A 21,313-nucleotide genomic window follows, 5' to 3' on the forward strand; every position below is an offset into this window, starting at 1 on the left:
TATATGTTGTGTGTCATTATAGGCTGAACCAGTGGCTGAACCAGTGGCACCTGTGTGAATAGAAGGGGTTATATCAGACCTGTTTCTGATCAGCTGAGGAACAAAATAAGGATGCGCCTTATCTCCCCTCTTATTTGCTTTGTCCATGGAACCATTGCCATGCTTACTGCGCTCACGGGCACCCCAATGGGCATTGTAATAGAACAGACCCTACACATTGTGTCACTGTATGCTGATGATTCTTTAATTTATCTCAGGACCGACCCGGCGGTGTTGCTACAGGTGACCTCGCCATTTGATGAGTTTGGGCGGCACTCAAAAAGAGGACCTCCCTAGAGGGGTGCTATCGACCATTGCCTCTGATGGGAAGGGTGGCTATATCCAGAATGTTCATACTTCCTCAACAACTTTATTACTTCACAGCCATCCCAGGCCTTTCTTCAGAAACCTGCAACTAATACTGTCAACAGTAGTGTGGGGGGATGGTGGACACCATGTCGCACTCAACAAGTTGTATGTCCCATTGGTGAGAGGTGGTCTCAGGGCCTCTAACTACGAGCTATACTATGCTGCAGCACAGCTACAATGGCCGATGCAAGGTCTAGGTCAGGCACTACCTCACTTCACGGGAACAATAGCATAACCCCATATGCTCTGAGGCTCCCCATATGGGCAATACCACAGTGTGATACTATTTGCACATCACATTTATTAGGGGACTAGACGGATGCAGGGATTCAGGTCTTGGCAGATGTAACGCAGATGGCAAACTAATGTCTTTTGAGGAATGGCAGTTATGTACGGCTTCGGACCAGGGGACTTTCTACTATATTCTGCCCTGAAGCAAATAATGATGGCCGTGTGGGTACGAACCAGAACATGCCCCCCACAGTGGCACCACTAGAAACAATATTAACTAATGGTGAGACTACAAGGGCCATAACGTGCATTCATGAGGCATTGCAGGATCATCACATGAGAGGCAACTCAAGAATGAAGGAGTGGTTGGGCAGTGCTCTGCATAGTGATATTGTGAACAAGATGAGGCACCAGTGTTTACATTGAACTAACCAAGTTTTGAGGAATGCAAGATTTAAAATTGTTCAATTTAATTTTATCCATCATGCTTATCTGACCAAGGAGAGAGAAGGGAAGATGTACCCGGAGTCACAGATCTGATGCCCAGGCTGCAAAACAGACACCGCAGACATTATGCATATGGTGTCATCCTGCCGGATGAGTGTTCAATTTTGGTCACAGATGGTGCAGTGCCTATCAGAGGCGAGCTTGCCTGTTTTCCCTTTGGACCCTCTTCAATGTTTGTTGTGTGGCCTGTAGGTGAGAGAAAATAGGGCTCGTGAGGTTCCAAAGCTTGGCCCGAGCCAAACAAAATGTTCTATAGCCATGCACTGGAAATCTGAGGCAGCGCTGCCTCTGTATCGCTGGCTCACCGACTTGGTAAAGTGATCTAGGGCAGAACTAACCATTTAGAACATATTACCATCTGGCGGGGGGCACAGACTGTCTGGGGCTCTGGGACTGTTATTTAGACCAACTAGACATCAAAACTGATGAACGTTCCCAGTGCTTAATTTGTAAATAAAAAGGTGGCGGTGCTCAAAGCCCTCCTCTTAAACACGCGGCTGCTGCAACTAAAAGTGCGCGCACATACTACTGAGGCAGTGTGATCCTGAAGCCACCTCGGGCCTCTTCAATCCATTTACAGCCACTCCCTCCCCTCAGCTCACTATTGCGCTTTCTGCTTTCTCCCTTTCTGACGCTTTTTCGTTTTTCCCTTCCTCCGTCTCCCACGTGTCTTTTGCTCGCAGTAAATGCTTGCGCCTGAAAACTAAGCGCCGGCCCTCAGAAATAAGTGCTGGTGCTCTGCACCGAAAACAACAAGCACAAATTAACCACTGAACGTTCCCCTATGGAAAGGATGCGATACGTTCGGCACTGACCATACTGCGAGTGCTGGGGAGAAGGGTTACCATGGGAGACCCCAGAGTGGTGAGATGTGATCAGCTGTGGGAAGTCAGAGATCCACTGAGTAGGTGGATACATTGTTAGTGGGGGGGTCACATCCCATAGTATGAATGCATGTGGGAAATGGAGACACACGCAACAAGACTCAAGTAGGTTTCGAGGTTGAAATTCTTGGATTCTTTTTTTCTCTTGTGTCTGGAATGCAATGATGTCTCACTGACCCCCTCCCCCCACCGCCCCCTCAAAACACCAATGACCTACTTTTGCGGGCTGGGTATTGGGGAAATGATGTCCTGAGAGATTTAAGTACCGTCAAGCTCCTTTCGTGATGTTTTTGACTGTGAAACCGAAAGTAGCCATTCATCTGGTCTAGCAGGTGGATGGCAGTGTATTGCTGTGGAAGAATTACTAATAAAGATGTGTGAAAACACATTAGAAACTTGGGTTGCAATAGTGAAATGAGTATTTGTAATACGTCCATTGGTTTCTACGTAAATGACCGTTTTAGGAGGTTTGAACATTTGAGAATTTATTTACCAATCACTAGGGCTACCTAACAGCAGAGCAGAACCGGGGTAAACCACATAGGGCTTGATTTAAGGAAAGTGGCGCTGCACACTTTCCTTGCGCCCGATAGCGCCCCCCTAACGCCACCATGTGTGCGCTGTATCTAAGATACGGCGCACCATGGCGGTAGTTAGGGAAACTAGCGTCAACATTTTTTACGTTGGTTCCGAGCTTTGCAGGACTAGCTTAAAAAATATTGGCGCTAATCCTGCAAAGCCCATTGAGGCCCATTGAAAACAATGGTGTGCTTCCTTTTAACGCCTGCTCTGAGCAGGCATTAAAAATACCGAAAAAATTACGCAAAGAAATTTCGTAGATTTCTTTGCACCATTTTTTCGCCCCCCCTAACTGGGGGATGCCCCCTTTGCAAACATCATGCATGGCGCAGGCATAATGTAGCGCAAATGGTTACAAAGTGACGCAATGCATGCATTGCACCACTTTGTAAATCTGGTGCCGTGATTTTGGCCTCATTGGGCTACATTAGCGTAAAAATAAAATGACGCTAATCTGGCGCAATGAGGCACTAGGGGCCCTTAAATTAGCCCCATAGTTTTAAAAACAGTGGGGCATATTTATAGTCTGTTTGCGCTGGATTTGCGTCTTTATTTTAGGCATATCCGGCGCAAACTGAACTCCATATTTATATTTTGGTGCCAGACAATTCCTGGGTTAGGGCAGGCGTTGGGGGACCTGTGGGCCCATTTCCATGGTGGAACACCATGGAATAAGCCCACACGTGCCCTCCCCAGGCCCCAGGGACACCTCCACCCACACCAAAGGGACAGCGAAGGATGAGGGACCCCATCCCAGGTAAGTACAGGTAAGTAAAGGTAAGCATTTACCTTTTTTTCCTTAAGGTGCCCTAGGGGGCCAAGAAATGGATCCCCATACATGGCACTGTGTGCAATGGCCATGCCCAGGGGACCCTTGTCCCCTGTGCTGGCCATTGGGTGGTGGGCATGACTCCTGTCTTATAAGACAGGAGTCTTGTGGTATGGTAGGGTTAGCATCAATAAATGACGTTAGGCTGGTTAGAGTCATCCTTTTTTTACTCTAACCAGCTTAACGTAATTTTTTAATGCTAAACCCACTACTCCCATGCCGCCACCCCCACCCGGCTAACGTCATTTTTCATGACGTTAGCCCACCCTTTGCGCCAGATTGCGCCATTTCATAAATAAAAAGCCCAGCAGGCGTCTTGGAATGGCGCTAGCCGGAGGTATACTTTTTGACACTAACCTGCGTTAGCGCATTTTAGCGTCAAAGAGTATAAATCAGGGCCAGTAGTTCTTAAGACAAACAAATAGACTAAGGACATCCTCCTCAGAGGACTGTCATGCAGTAGATAAATCAATGGCCAATACGGTGAGTTGGATTTAAATTCGAGAGAATTCATGCAATATATATGCAAATAGGGCAGATACTTAAGTACTTATGTGGAGGGAATCATGAAAGATCTTTTCTTTGTGGATCCAGGTGTGAAAGTTCATAAAATGCTATTCATTTAGATAGAAAGATTATAATTTCGCTTTAGCGTGAACAATATTTAAAACAATGAAGAATGTGGATGAACACATGAAACTTTCACAATGTATGTGCCTTCTTTATGTAGTAAAACAAATTTGATTATCTTATCACCACCGATACTGTTTTCCAACGCTGTTAAAATTGATCTCGTCACTAAGTACAACTGTATTTGCATTTTTTGTGTTTCCTCTGATTTTTGTGAGCATTTTCCTGTGTCATTTCTAAACGATCAAAAGATCTGGGAAGGTTGTACATTCTCTCATGTTATTGTTTTTCTGTAGTTGTCATAATGATAGATAAGTTCATGCCATCTACCAATTCCACTCTATTTCCAGGCTGTCAGTACAATTATCTCATTTTAAATAGCACATAGACCCTCATTATGACATTGGCGGTAAAAACCGCCTACTGCCGCGACGACGGCCACCAAAAGACAGTCGCCACGGCTACCAGCCGTCCGCTGTACTACGCCCACAGCTGGATTTCTGCCAGAAGGATGGCAGAAATCCGGCGGATGGCGGTAAGGTGGCGCTGCTGCCAGCAGCAGCGCCACGCCAGTAGACCGGCGCCAGCCGTATTATGACCAATAATATGGCTTGGTGGTGTTCTGCTGGCGGATGCTGCTGCTGGCAGCAGCGCCCCATCCCGTCTCCTGCCAAAGGACCCCCTGAACACAGGTAAGTGGGTGCTCTGACAGGGGAGGGGGTGTTGTGTGTGTGTGTGGGGGGGGGTGAATGTTTGTGCCTGCGTGTATGCAGGTGTGTGTTGCGTGTTGAATGTGTGTGCATGAATGGAGGTGTGAGTGCATGTATGTTGTGAGATGTGAATGCGTGTCTGCGTGTATGAATGAAAGTGTGTGCGGATGTGTGTGTGAATGGATGTATGCATGCGTGGATGCATATGGGAATGGGTATGTGTGTGTGTGAAGGGGGGCCGTGAATGTAGGGGGGTTTGGAGAGGAATGGGTGGAGTGGTATCTGGAGAGGGGGGGTGGGGAAGACTTCTATCAGTGACAGGGAAGGGATTCCCTGTCACGATAGTGCCTACCGCCATGGTTTTCGTGGCAGTAAGGAAGCCACGGAAACTATGGCAGTAGGCGGGGTCATAATCCCGCAGGTGGTACAGTGACGGCCGCCAGGCTGGAAATTGAAATCTCTAGCCCGGTGGCTGTTACCGCCGTGGCAGTCGGTGCGGTACATTGGCGGTTTGTCATAATATGGTGGAAAGTACCGCCAGCCTGTTGGTAGTACTTTCCACCATATTACCGCCGACCGCCGGGGTCATAATGAGGGACATATTGTTTATATTGCATTGATACAAAAACATAATCGTCTGGCTGTCTGCAACTATGATGTGCACTATGATAATAATCACAGTTGGACCTGATGGTTGAAGTGTTTTTATTTGTTTTTGATTCTAATAAAAAGTCCCATAAATGAGTGTTCCTCAGATTCAGTTGTGTTTAAAACAAGACTTCCAGTTTTGAAGACTCAGAAATAGTCTCACAGTGACTGGTGTCTACTTTTATTCTCTGCCTAAACCCTACCCTCCAGTTCTTCCATCCCACAAACCCATTGGTTGTCATTCCTTTGGCTTTCCTCTCTGAACTGGAATGTGTGGTAGAGGCGGATTCAGTCGAACTCGCCCCTGACTACGGACTTCTGTTTTTTAGGTCGAGCGCGCAAGCTCTTTGACCTGTTGTAAGTCTCTTAACCACGCCCATCACTTTCACTTGTTAATGGGCTTGCCTTTCAAAAATCCTTTGTTATCATTGGTAAATGCTTTACATTTGTCCCTCCTTGTTTGTTATGGATTCATTAGTTCAAAAATGTTAGTCATAGGAGTATGTCAGACTTTCGGAAGTGGAATGGCTTCTAAAGTTTTTCCATGGAATTTTCTCTTTATAGAAGTGAACAGAAGCTCCTGGCCTAATTATTTACTCGCTCTCTCTTCTCTACAATGCTTGTGTGCTCCCCATTTGAAAGTTTTCCATCGCACCTTTCTTTAAACCCCTCTGCAGACATGTAGTAGGATTAGAAGAAAGTACTGTTTTTTAGTTGCTCTGATGTAACAGTAGCTGTGTTGTGATCGTCTCTTGAAAAACCTAGGATGGCAGTCATGCTTCTTCCACAATTCAGAAAAACAAACATTTTCTCCAAGGGCTGGGAATGTCCCTTTTTAATATATTAAAATTGTTTTCCAGTTATTTTTCTTGTTGATGAGTAACTACCTGTGGTTCGCATTTGTAGGGTGTGAACGATGGACCTGAGGTCAAGGCGTCCTGTCCAGGTGACGATTTTGCTTCTTTTTTGCCGGTGTATATCTAGTAATACTGCTGACCAATGAAACTGTTTACAAGTAACAGAAAAAGAAAACATAGGGCCATATATCCAAGAAAGTGTCCAGCGGTCCTGATGCACCACTTTTCTTACATCGGCCCTGTCCCGCCTAAAGACTCCATGGTTGCACCGTATTTACAAAATGGCACACCATGGCGGTCGTTAGGACAATAGCATCAACATTTTTGACAATATTGTCGTACTTTGCAGGACTAGCCTCAAACATTTTGAAGGTAGTGCAGCAACGCACAGGAAGGCCCATTGATTAAAATGGTGCGTCATTTTAACACCCGTTCTGAGCAGGCTTTAAAAATGACGGGAAAAAATGGTGCAGTGAAATATTGCACATTTCACTGCATCATTTTGTCAGGCCTCCCTGCGTCGGAACGCCCCCCTCCCCTTGCATACATTATACCTAACATACATTATGCAAGCATTGTGACACTTTGTAAATACCGCACAGGAGAAAGGCCGCGTAAAAATAAAATGACACTAGGGCACTGCAAGGTGGCGCTAGGGGCTTGCAATATGCCCCATAGTGCCAAATGACTCCATACTTTTTCACGGTGCAGGCATTATTGAACATGACAATGAACTGTTATATTGTATTTTATACAAAATACAGCAAAAGGTTCATTTAGTGTACATTCAGAAGCTAGGATGGAGCTTTCTTAATGCCTAATTTCAGAAGACCTCTGATGGCCTGGCATTATCCCTCCTGCTGAGCCTATCGCACCTCCGTGGACCAATCGAGAGGGTGAATTTTGGAGAACTATCTGGCAATCAGTCGATGGCACAGCGCCAAGTTGGCTGCTGAGGTTTACCTACGTCTGATTTTCTAATACCTGTCTGGCTTTCGCAATTTGTGCAGTATGCTGGCAGCCCAGTCTTGGCATCAGCGCGCTTATATTAGGACATGGTGCCCAGGCTGGGCTTCAGACATGTGGCAGTACGTCCTCAGCTTCTGTTTTTATCCATCAGTGCCTGGCAATTCTGAAATAAAAGAGTGCCAGCTTTGTCAAAACATAAACTGGCATCACCCTTTAACCCAACATGCAGTGGCAGCATTGCAGTATAATTGCTAACATTTCCCCACATTTATTACCTTCAGCCTCGGCAAGTAGCCACCTTCCTAGATTAAAAGGACAAGCAGTCTTTGTACTCATCATTATGGCATATAGATGATGCTTAATTAGGACCCTGGATGCAGGTGGTTGGCAACTGCACACATTTCAGGGAACTGGTACTTATTGTTCATTATTAGACATTGAACCAGAGCAAGAGAGAAAAATGCAGGAAAGGGAAAAAGAAGGAGGGCGAACAAGTTATGAAAACATTGAGCAAGTAAGAACCAGGTGGGGAAAAATAACCTGAAAGAGTGAAACAGAGACGGGTGGTGGAATGAAAAGGCGTGAGGTAGAATATAAAAAAAGGCAACCCAGTTGTCCCATTGTTTGGCACTGGCAGTGGTGGGGTTCCCAAAACCCCTGAGGTGTTAGATAGAGATAGAGACAAGAAGTGAAGCGTGGTGAAATAAGATGGCATGAGTTGGAATCCAAGACAAGGCAGAGATGGGACTCAGCAATGCCAGGCTTGGGCGACCCCAGCATTTGGCACTGCCACCGATGGGCTACTTAGAACAACTTTGTACCAATGCACTTGTTTTTTTGTTATTTATTTATTTATCTACTTATTCATTTATTTATTTTTACAAATAAACCACTCGAAATAGGGTTTGCTTCAAATATAAGCTCTGCTTCCATTCAGCGAGTCCAGAATATATAAGAGGCAACTGTCCAGTGCTTAATTTGTCAATAAAAACCTGCTGTTGCCCAAAGTCCTCCTCTTAAGCACGCGGCTGCTGCAATTAAATGTGCAAGCATGTTTTACTGAGGCAGTGTGATCCTGAAGTCATCTCGGGCCTCCTTAATCAAATTACAGCCACTCGCTGCCCCTTCAGCTCACTGGTGCAGCTTCCTGCTTTCTCCCATTGTGACGCTTTTTCGTTTTTCTCTTCCTCCATTTTTCCCTTATGTGTCTTTGGTCGCAGTGAATGCTTGAGGCAGAAACATAAGCGCCGGCCTGCAAAAATAAGTGCTGGTGCTCCGCACCGGAAATAACAAGCACAAATTAAGCACTGCAACTGTCTAAGGTGGTCTTCTGGCACTACAACAATGGTGTCATGGTGTTGGTACATGCCATGGTGAAATATTCCTCTGTAATAATGTGGTCAGTCTTCTTTTTTTTCAAAACTCGTATATTGGAAGTCGAAGGAGGCGGTCATCCTAGTGGCTCACTTTATTAGTGAGTTCAGCATGTTCTGGCCCTGGGCACATACATGGACCGGCAGCCATCTTGCTGATGGCCGCCGGTTTGTGTAATGAAGCTGTAATCTTCAGTTAAGTGAAGGGATCGGGTGAGCTGAAGGGCTCACAGATGAAGGGAAGTAGGGATTAGGCTGTGGAGTCTTAAAGTGGTTCAGGTCAGCACACCCGCCTTTCATTTTTGCACCCACCAGTGCTGTTCAAAAGAGACATTTCAGGTTGGAGTTTTCCAGTATACTGAAGGGGTCTAAGCTAAAGGGCATATTTTAGACTCTGAGGGGCAGATTTAAGAGCCCCATTAGCATATTTCTTTTTACGCTAATGTGGCCCAATTAGGCCAAAATCACAACGCCAAATTTACAAAGTGGCACAATGAATGCATTTCGTCACTCTGTAACCCTTTGATGTACATTAAGCCTGCGCCAGGCATAATGTATGCAAAGAGGACATCTACCTATTAGGGAGGTGCCGAAAAAATGGTACGAAGGAATCTAAGAGATTTGCTTCGAGCAGGCGTTAAAAGGAGGCAGACCACTGTTTACAATGGGCCTCAATGGGCTTTTCAGAATTAGCGTCAACATTTTTTATGCTAATCCTTCAACGCTCCGAACTAGCATCAACAATCTGGACGCTAGTTCCCTAACTACCACCATGGTGTGCTATACCTTACATATGGCACACAGATGGTGCCATTAGGGTGGTGCTAAGGGGTGCACTACCACCATCCTTATATCAGATCCTGAGATTCGTAAGGTAGGAGTATGAGATTTTCCAATAACCTTAGGGATGGTCCAAACTAAAATATATTGTGCAACAAGCGTGGCAGCTGTTGAGATGGTGTCACCTGCAGTCCACAGACTGCAGTGTCAGTGAGGCTACTTGTTTTCTAAAGTGACCTGTGTAAAATCTTCAAGTCGCTGTTCCACGGCCACAAATCTTGGTGGGTTAATGCACTTGCCGCACAAGGGAGTTCAGGTGGTTGTGTGCTTTTCTCATCTAAAGTTCATTTTTTATTTTTTTCTGATGTATGTAACGTTGCAATAGCTGTTAAGGAAAGTAACTACTATTCAGGGAACATGCTTATGTCATTAGGAACATCTGAAGATTGGGGTCTGTTAAGCTAGAAGAACTTGTCTCTTTGAAGTTTATCTGAAATCACAGTACAACGAACATTTGCAAAGCCAAAAGGTCTCGCCTATTCAAGAGCTATTGGCTTTGCCAATGTGTTTTAGCCATGTTGTACACCAGTGTGGCTGCTGTTCAGCATGGCTAAAAGTTAGTGGCACAGTGGAGAGCGGTGTGGAGTGTTATAGAATGGAATGGCAAAGAGTGGAGTAGGGTATTTTAGAGTGGAGTGACATAGAGTGTTGTGTATTGGAATGGCTTAATGTGGAATTGTGTACAGTGGTGTACAGTGGAGTGGCGTACAATAGACTAGAGGGGCTGGTGTATAGTGCATTAGCCTAGAGTGTTGTTGAGTATAGTGGCGTATACTGTAGCTGCTTCGAATTAAATGGCATACAATGCAGTGTTGTAGAATGCAGTGGCATAGATTAGAGTGTTGCATAGTAGAGTGCAGTGGCACAAAATGCAGTGGTGCAGAGAAGAGTCCATAGAGTACAGTGGTGTAGAGTGCAGTGGTGGAGTGTAGAGTAGAATGGCACAGAGTGCAGTGGCTTAAAGTGGTGCAGAGTAGAGTAGCATAACGTGCTGCAGAGTAGAGTATGGTGCTGTAGAGTACAGTGGAATAGAGTACAGTGGTGCAGACTGGAGTGCTGCAAGGTGGAGTGGCGTAGAGTGGAGTGATGCAGAGAAGAGGGGCAGAGAGTGCAGAGGTGAAGGGGGCATTGGCATAGAATGCAGTATTGCAGAGTAGAGTGGTCTGCAGTGCAGTGTTGCAGAGTAGAGAGGCATAGAGCGCAGTGGTGTAGATTCCAGTGGCTTGAAGTACAGTAGTGTTGAGTAGAGTTTAGTGGCTTAGAGTGTACAGGCATAGAGTGCTGTGGCGTAGAGTAGAGTGGCATGGAGTTCAGTGGCATAGAGTAGAGTGGTGCAGAGTAGAGTGGAGTGCAAAGACATAGAGTGGCATAAAGTGGAATAAAGTGGTGTAGAGTAGGATGAACTGGTGTAGAGTGCATTTCCGTAGAGTGTTGCCAGGTATAGTTTGTAAAGTGCAGTGGCATAGAGTGCCGCAGCATAGAATTCAGTGGCATACATTGCAGTGGTGTAGAATGCATAGATTAGAGTGGTGCAAAGTAGAATCCAGTGGTGTATAGTGCAGCAGTGCAGAGTGGACTGGTGCAGAGTAGAGTGGCATAACGTGCTCTGGTGTAGAGCACAGTGACGTAGAGTACAGTGATGTAGAGTACAAAAGAGTGGCATGTAGTGAAGTGGCATTCAGTGGTGCTGAGAAAAGTGGCATAGAGAGCAGTGGTATAGACTGGTGCAGAGAAGAGTGGTGTAGAGTGGAGTGGCCTAGAGTGGAGTGCTGCAGAGTGAAGTGGCGTAGAGTGCAGTGATGCAGAGAGGAGTGGTGTAGAATGCATTGGCATAGTGTGCAGAAGTGTAGAGTGGCAGAGAGTTCAGTGGTGGAGAGTGCAGTGCTTCAGAGTAGAGTGTTGTAGAGTCCCGTGGTGTTTAATAGTGTAGAGTGCATTGTGTGGATTAGAGTGGCATAGAGACAAGTGGCATAGAATACAGCGGTATTCAGTGGAGTGAAGTGGCATAGAGTGCACTGGTGTAGAGTAGATGGGCACAGAGTGCAGTGGTTTTGAATAGAGTGGTGTAGAGTACAGTGGCATAGAGTGCAGTGGAATAGAGTAGATTGTTTCAGAGTAGAGAGAAGTGCCATAGAATGGAGTGGTGCAGGGTACAGTGTGTGTCACCATAAATGCAGTAATCACAAAATATCACCATAAAAATCATCAGTAATAAGCCCAAGAAGATACAGAAACCCTTGCACCTCTGTTAGCGGGGTTATGGGAAGCTTTGGGAGCCTTGGTGTACTGCGTATCTGTAGGCATAAAGACGTTGGGCTAGATTCACAAAGGTAAACTTAGATGTTTGGTCTAAAATTTGAGTTTGGGAATTCACAAAGGACATTTACGAGTAGTATCTTTAGGTCTGAACTTGGGGTAGAGATCTGTCCCGAGTGCAGACGTAAACATACTACTCGTAAATACCCTTTGTGATTTCAAAAAGTCATAAACTTAGATGTTTTGTCCAAGTTTAGACTAAACGTCTAAGTTTACTTTTGTGATTTGGGCCCATAGCCCTCAGGAGCACCTGCATGCCTATTACAAGTGAAATGGTAATTTAGGAGACAACTCTTCCCAAGGGCAACCTGTTCCGTCTCAGGGGCTTCTGTTGAGGTTCCCTCCCACCCCTGAGAACTACAGCGATTCCAGTGCCAGCAAGCAGAATTGTGCCAAACCCCCTTTGGGGCTACTTGGCCAGCCAATAGAAGAGTTTAGCGCTATCCACGGGAGTAGTGCAGGATGGATGGGTGGTGTTTCTGGAGAGCCCCCTCCATCCCTGCATACTCCCAGTATTTGCAACAGGGTAGGGTGAGCCTGTACTGCCACCAGGGGCAGTCTCCTTGGCATGCTGACTCCGGGGGTTGTCTCTTCAACTCAATTGGCTCTGTGTCCAAATTGCTGCATCTTCCTTGGTCGGAGGGACAGCTCTGGGGGACTCCCTTGGCGATGAATGGAGGCGAGCTTCTGCTAATGAGGGACAGCCGCTGAGGCATTCCTTCAGTGTACATCTTCCCCTTGGTGCGGTTACTTAAACACAGGGATGGACCTCACAGAGAGCGTTCCCTTGGGGTGGAGGCACAGGGTAAAGCACATGCTACTCTCCTCTTGGTGTCTAGAACTGGCACTTGACACGTACTTTGGCGAAAAACGCTCACATGCGCTAAATGGAACAACTATAGTGACGAGTGCTTACCGTGTGCTATAATTAGGGCTCCCGGTTTCATGGTATTTACTTTTTTAACATTTCTGTCTGTATTTATCCATAGTTATTTTTAGGCCATCTTATCAGTATTTATCCATATTTATTTTGTGTTCTGTGAATCAATGAAGATGTAAAATGGTATATTTCCACATTTATTTAAGTAATAAACATGCGATTAAACTTTGACGCCTGTTGTGTTTTAGCAAATTATGCAGCCAAATGTAACATAACAATCCACCCGCAGGTAAATATTAGCATTATTCTACAAATGCATGTTGACATATGTTGCAATGTAAGGAAATCTCATCTTGTTTTTAACTCTCCATGCCACCCATTCTGTCCCAGTGTTTGGCTTGGAAATGATGTAAAAAGTATGAAAAGGCACTCAAAAGAAACAGATGTTTCAGTATTTTTCCATTTTTTAAAATAAATACAGACATGAAACACTTTGTTTTCTTTTTGCATGTATCTTTAAAAATCAATAAAAACGGAAAACATGGAGGCTTAGCTATAATGGCCCAAGTAAAGTTACAATATACAACACTCACCAGGTGCTATAGTTGCAGGGACAACAACCAACGTTCACCATGTGCTGAGCCCCTAGGAGAACACTTGAGGAGGAAACTAGGCTGGCAGACGAGCACAACCAGACCCTCAGTCTTAAGGGTGATCTCTCCTTACAGTGCCACAGTGTTCTTGTAGAACAGAGTCAGCGAGCAGCTGGCAGCAGGGCAACACGCAGAAAAGCAATCCAGCAAGTCCTTTAGGCCACCCAGCAAATGGCAGGTAGCAGGGCAACAGCAGAAGAGCAGTCCAGATGAGTCCTTTGTTCAGCGCAGCAGTCTTTCTGACAGAGGTTCAGTTCAGTTTCAGTACTTTGAAAACATGGGGTCAGAGCCCCTGTACTTATACTCAAAAATGTCTTTGTTCAAGGGGTAACTTCAAAAGAATCCTTTCAAGTGTAATACAACGCCTTTCAACCCAGCCCTGGCTCAGACATAATTAGGGGGTAAATCAGCCCTTTGTATGAGGACATGACACATGCTATTGACACCTCGCCTCCCTCAATCCCAGCCCAGGATGACTATTAGTATGAAGATGGATGCAGATGCCTCTCTCGTCACACCCAGCCCCTCCTGTGTTTTGGCTATCTGGAAAGTATGCACAAAGTGTAGCTGTCACTCTGCCCTAGACGTGGAATGGTGTCAGGCTGCAAAACACTAGAGTTATAAGCACAAAGAAATGCACACTTTCTAAAAGTGGCATTCCAAAAATAGTAATGTAAAAATCCAACTACACCAGTAAGCAGGATTTCTAAATACCATTCCAAACATACCAAACATGCCCAAACTACTCCTTTCAGATCAGAAATGGCCACTTAAAAATATATAAGGGAATTCTTACGGCTGACCTAGGATAGCAGCAGCCATCACAGTAGTGAAAAATTAAATAGACTTTTTGTCACTACTAGGACATGTAAAACATAAAAGTACATGTCCTACCTTTTACATACACAGCACCCTGCCAATAGGGCTACCTAGGGCCTACCTAGGAGGTGGATTTTTGTGTAGCAAAAAGGGAGTTTAGGCCTTGGTAAGTAGTTTGAAATGCCAAGACAGTGTAGCAGTGAACTGTGCACTCAGGTACTGATATAGCTGCCTCAGACAGATTTCAAAGCCTACTTTTGTGGGTGGTGCAATCAGCATTGCAGACCCACAAAAGCATTTAATTTACAGGTTCTTAGTATATGGTGTACAATTTTACAAGGGAAATACAGGTAAATTAAATATGCCAAAAAGTTGTAAGCCAATTTTACCATGTTGAGGGGAGAGAGCACAAGCACTTTAGCACTGATTAGTAGTGGTAAAGTGCCCAGAGTCCTAAAGCCAAGAAAAAGAAGGTCGGGAAAATAGGAGGAGAAAGGCAAAAGGCTTGAGGATAAACCTGCAGAAAGGGCCATTTTTCGGCAAGGAGTATGACACCACATTTGGATGGTGGTACAATGAGGAGCAAAATCAGCATGAACATAGAACTCCTTTTGAACGCAATTCACTTTTTTTATGTGAATAATCACATTTAGGTGCAAACTCATTTTCAGGTGCAAATTACCCTTGCAGCAGCAGGAACATGAGCTTGGTGACATTCGCAGGTGCACAAATATGTTTGGGTGAAACTGTAACATGAGTGTGGATACACTTGAGGTGCAAAAACATAATTAGGTGCAAAACTTAGCACGTTTTAGGTGTAGGCACAACACTGATGAAAAATCAATAAGGGTGTGGTATCATATTTGGACGCAAAAGAAAAACATGCCCAATCTTTCGAGATAAAAAGGCCCAACGTTGTCAAAATGAGCTCACTCATCCATCATTTTATGCCAAAATTATGTGAAGCCCTCAATAAAAAAAAATGCAAGTTAAGACTGCGTCCTATGGAGTCAAATCAGAATAAATGTAACACCCTTTTAAAAATACAAAAATATTTTTCTGACATTTTTCTTTCCTAAATGCTCTACAATCCTTATAAAAACGTGGTTGATGATGCAATCCCTAACAAATTGTACCATTTTAAAATTACACTTCAGTAACAGTGGGAAAACACTTTCAGGAGCAGAAATTATATCGATGAGCACAAAATTATGTAGGTGCTAATTCACAATTATGTGGAAAACCACCTTTTTGTCCATCATTCATTGAAAGAAGAAACACGTTTAGAGGCATGCATCATGTTTAAGAGTAAAATCATATTTGGGTGTAAAATAAGTACTTGATTTGTAAAAATAAAAAAGTGCTGGTTCCCAGAAAGTTTTATTTTTTCTCTGTATACAGCAAGAGGAGTTAGTGAGGGATAGGAAGGCAAAGCTTACCTTCTCCGATTAGCTGCACTAAACTCCAGGACAAGCTGGGGCTAGATGCTGACCCATAGGCGCCCCAATCAAACTGACCAGTCAGCAGCATGCAACAACATGCAGACTGACGAGGAATGTGAGCAACAGCCCCTTATGGATGTCTATTGAGCCACTGTATTGGCTGCCCTTCTTCTCTGCTCTTTCCATAAAACTTAGTGCAAACGAAAGAGGTGTTGGGCTGCACATCTGGACTGGAGAAGAACTGGAGGCAGCAAACATTCTGGTCCCCTAAACAAGTGCTGGTGCCGCCCACTGAAACAAACTGGGTATAGGTTTAAAAGCATATTTGATGCAAAATCAAAGTGACAGTGAAAGCACGTTAGAAATTGGGTTAGGGCCATTTCCGAAAACATATGAAGGAACAGAATTAACATTCCAGTGCAAAAACATATTTAGGTGCACAATCATGTTTAGTCAGGGAAAACACTTGGTGCACCATGAAAATTTGTGTGAAGTCAGCATTAGATGAAAAACAAATTTAGGGGAAAAATTAGGGCCATAGTGCCATAGAAACGAACACATTTTCCCACAGACACAGAATAAACAAAACCATTTGATACATCTGGCCCATAAATACAAATATATGCAAAATTACTTTTTGTGTAAAGCAAAATGTCAATGAGAGGAAAGATAGGTGTGCAGGTGTATGACACCGCATTTGGATGACAGTACAATGAGGTGCAAAATCACCATGAATGCAGAAATCCTTTTGGACCATCAATCACATCTATGTGGAAAATCACATTTAGTTGCAGAATCATTTTTTGTAGTAAAATGACCTTTCTGCCGCAGTAACATGAATGATACAACACTTGTTGGAGCAAGGACAAGTTTTGAGGAAACCTTAACTTGAGCGTGGATTCACTTTTAAGTGCAAGAACACAATTAGGTGCAAATTGGGTGACGTCTAAGTGTAGGCACAGAATTTATGTAAAATCAATGAAGCGTGGTATCATATTTAGATGCAAAAGAAAAACAAGTCCACTTTGTCAAAATAAGCTTGTCATCAACCAATTTAAGCCCAAACTATGTGAAGACCGCCCTAAAAAAACATAGGATGAGCCTGTGTCCCTTGAAAAAATACAGAAAAAATAGAATTCCCTAATAAAATATACAAATCGGGGCCTCATTTATTAGGAAATGATGCAGTGCAATGCCACAAGCAATATTGCTCCACTGAGCTGCATTATTTCCGAAACGTATTTACAAGAATACAGTGCATCTCTGTCTTTCCCCTGCTCTAGCCCTAAATCAGCTGCCTAGCGACAATGAGGCCACCCTTGCGCCATGATGCAAGGATGTCTGCGTTGTGGGGTGATTGTTTATGAGCCGGAAGGGACACCTTCCTACACATAAACAATCTTTAATGGTGACTTGCTCCTTCTATAAGTGTTGCAGAATGCAGCACACATAGAAAGAGCAAAAATGAGAAGAAATAAAAGTATTTCTCCTCGTTGCGCCACTCTAATGCCACCCCCAGGGTGGCGTTAGTTTGTGGCGCTACTTCAGGTTTAAGATTACTCATAAATCTGGGGCATCATCAAAAAGCAATGGGTGTTGCATGGGTACACCCACAGCGACTTCCATTGCATGGACCTTTGCCATAGAAAACTGCGTGGGGCGGCCCATATGTAAAAGGCAGCGTTAAGCCATGAACACTGCCTTGTAAATATGGAGCAAGGCACTGCGCCACCAGAGCGTCGCTAAAAAGCGCTACGGTGGAGCAAGGGCCTCGTAAATGAGGCCCAAAGTTTTCTGACAATCTGCTTTCCAAAATGCTCTACCATCTTTGGAAAAAATGTGGTTGATGATGCAGTCCCTAACAGGTGGTACATTTTAAGATCGCTAAATGAAGCACTGATGTGGTCAACTGAGTCTTGGTTCTACAATGCTCGTACATTAGGGAGGGAGTCTAACAGAAGTTACATGAAATGCAATGAGGGTCTAAAGGTGCCCATGTGAACATACAAAGAGGCTAAAAAGTGATGGGTGCTGAAACATTTTTAAAAAATGCAAGCTACGTAAGCAACAACCTTACACTTGAAGAATGATCCGCATAAATATATAAAAGCAGGGTAATGCTTCCTAGTAATTTTTCAATAAAGTCATGTTTTGCATAGAAATATGATCTACTGAACACGCCTGCCAAATATAACATTAAATTTACATATCATGCTACTAATATGTTGTATTTACATATTGCAGTTACCCTTTTAGATTATTTGTGAAGTGACTATTTATCACATTTCATGTGTTGCTTTTAGAGGAAAAAAATTATTTTCAATATGTCTTCGGCATTCACCTAGTAGGCAATGAAGCTATTGCTGCTCCTGAAAACAATGCACCCTGGCATTGCAATGGAAACGCTTCCTAGGAGGTAGAAAACTGCACCTAATAGTCAACAGCAAGACCATGAGTTAGTAATACTTCTCTGAAGTGATCAAATATGTGAATAACATTGCCTATTATTACTATAGAGTCCACCCAAAGAAGTCTATGGCAAAAATAGTCTCAGGCTATTTGCTTGAAACATAAGGTGTTGGCTAACTAGATCTAAAAATAGACAGCACATGTTCGGACTGATATAAATCATACACCAAATAAGGGAGTAATTTATAACATGACAAAAGAGGGTGGGTTCACAAAGCAGTTCTGTGTGTGATGGGGCCAAATCCAGAAAGTCACCTCAAAAAGAGACTACTAATGTGGTACAAAATCAAAGTGATAGGGGGAAAAGTAGAAAATAAAAATTGTTATGCCTGCATACAACATCGTAATGCGGGATAGTTGAGAGGAAGGACTGATTGCAAGTTCAAGGGCAGATGTCTTTCTGCTTAATTCTGAATTCTATACTAGAGTTTCTGAAAAGTCACTATTTCCAAAGATGATGATGACACAGCCATTTTCCACTTTCCGGTTGACATGGGCTCTTTGATTTCTCCTCTGATAATGTAGCTAAACAAATCCCGGGCCGGCCTTATCTTTCGACCAGGCCAAGACCTTGCTCTAGAGAGCCTCCTACATTTCTGAACCTCGATGATAGGCGCTTTTATAACAATACTGCTCCATTTTTAGGGTCGAGCCTGCGTATCATGCGCTTGCGCATGCGTTTCGCTTGCGAGGTGCTTTAGGAGTTAGAAAGGGGCTCGGAGCCCCGTTCACGTCACGTCAGTGTCTTTCATTGGTTTGTGGGCTTGCCTATCACAATCTGCTTGCTTCCATTAGTGGAAGGCACGCATACGTCATGCCTTTTCCGGTGGTTAGCCCTCCTCGAGCGCAGCGACCAAGTACTGAACACATGCGAGGCTCGCAGTTTCCCGTCAGGTTTGTGGACTACTTTTTATCTTTTATTCACAGCACAATCTCGCTTGGCAGAAGTCGAGCACTTTGCATACCATCGACCCTGTTACATAGTTAATTGCACTTTTGCCAGTCACGTAGATAATTGCACTTTTGCCGATAGGTTTCATTACGAGTGAACTGTAGAAGTGCGATCACGCTGTTTTTTTTCTTTCAATGTGGAAAGTAAAATCCGGTTGTTACGAGTGAACTGTAGCAGCTCAATTGCGCAGTTTTTTTCTTTCAATGTGGAAAGAAAAATCCGGTTGGGAGTTTACAACTGCTAATAGCTGTAACTCGGAGAAATGCGAGACCCTAGTGCACTGCAAACGCTTGTTTAGTATAGTTGTTATTATAAGAATCATCAATGCCGCATGTGCCTCTTGGAATTCAGGAAGCTACCAGTGCCCTTAGTCATCTTAAAGTGAGAGAGAGGAGCTGAAACTGTAGTGGTCTCTTTTTTGCTTCTGTGAGATTTTACTGGAAGTTCTGGAAACACTAAATTCAGTGAAGGACATTTTGGAGCTTATATATGTGGGTCAGAGAAAGCAGATTGGGTGCTAATTTCTGGTCGTGTGGTGGAAGATTGGGTGTCATCCTGGTTAGTCAATATAAGAAATTGGGTAATAGTCTGTTTGGTTTGTCCAAAGGAAACTTTGGTGTCAGTTTGTAGTCTTTGGACAGGAAAACATAATGATTGTGTCATGACCCTAAAATCTGAAGCTCTGACGCTGGGGATGGGCACATCATGGCTAGAATCCATGTAACTAACAGTTACGTTAGCTGCCACTAGCTCAGCCAGCTCGAGCCTGCCGGGAGCTGCTGTCACTCCAGCTTAGTTTAGTCAGCATCTGTTTTAATATGTTGAAGGTGGTTAGCGAGGGATATTAATATTTAACTCTTGTACGGATGGATATATTCATAATAACTTTTTTTTTAGGAGGCTGGACAGTTCCATATGACAACCACTCTAATGAATGAAAAAATAAACCTTACACTTTACATTCTCCTACTTCTACTCCCATGGAAGTGCATTTGAACATGATATTTTAATATCTGTCAACAATTGAAGGTGATTAGACAAGGAACGTCAGACACGGTGACTCCCATTTTAAATGTCTATTATCAACATCTAGTGGGGATATCCTGCACGAAATAATGAATTATTTCATAATAATCATAAATAAAATGTTAGCTTCAGAGCAGTTAAAAAAAAACATAGACATGAGGATGCTACCTTGTCAGCAATAGATTCAAAACCTTTCAATGGTTACTTTTGTCCTAAAACACAGGACTTGTGTTCTAGTACCCGAGTAGAATTACTCGATAAACACCCAGATGCATACCAGTTAGTAACTGCAAATGTACAACCAGATAGTTCCTGCCAGGTTCTTCATATGAGATCTAGCATTGCTGACTTGAGCTGTGGATCTTTGGTCTTGTGGTCCAGAGTTGGACACTCAAGCAAAGTGCAGGTATCATCTATGGTTCTCTGGTTTCAGCTCAGCTGTATTCTATTCGGCTCCACATCTTCTAAGGCAATATTTTAAATAGGAGATTTGTCCACTAATTTTGGATGAACTCCCTTGGTTGAGCTCAAGTTACAATGCTGTCACCTTAAGGTCCCAGTAATCAGGTGAGAAATGATGTCATCTAATTATATGTAGATCTAAACAGTATAAAACCTCCTTTACCGATACAGACATCATCATCACATAATACAGCTCAAATTCTAGATAAGACCCAGACATGTTTTGTTGAGGTGTTGAACTACTGCCGTGAGTTACACCTGTATTATGTACACACCTTTAATAAATCACACTATGTAAGGATGCCTTTTGTACTGAAGATGCTTTCAGCATATGCCCTTCTACAAGACTTTGGTAGGCACCCTGCTTGTATTTGAATATCAGACTCTGACTATCAGCCAAGGCACCTTGAATAGCAGCCAAGGCACTGACCAAGCCTTCAAAGAATAAAGCAGTGAGAATTTAAGTAATCAGGGGCAATGGAATTAACTGGAATGGAAAATCCTTCTTTTAATGACATTAAAGACGCTAATGTCTTATTTGAAAATGGGCCTGCTTCCAGTTCCTCGGGGAAACACGTGAGCCTTTTAATATTCAGACCACAGTACAAGTGGCATACAGTCTCCTCAACCAAGGTCAATTCTTAGACATCTTGTGAGGCTTTCAATCTTGTGATGCATCAGGCTGATGAAGGCAGAGTTTACATGCAGGATAAAGTGGCAGCAGTATGGTGCAGCTAATGGATTACATTGACCCAACACTTTCTATGAATTGATCGAGTCTACTTGCATTGAATTAATTACGTGCCCTGACACAGATCAGGACTTGTAA

The sequence above is a fragment of the Pleurodeles waltl genome, chromosome 7 (genome assembly GCF_031143425.1).
Source record: "Pleurodeles waltl isolate 20211129_DDA chromosome 7, aPleWal1.hap1.20221129, whole genome shotgun sequence".
NCBI lineage: Eukaryota > Metazoa > Chordata > Amphibia > Caudata > Salamandridae > Pleurodeles > Pleurodeles waltl.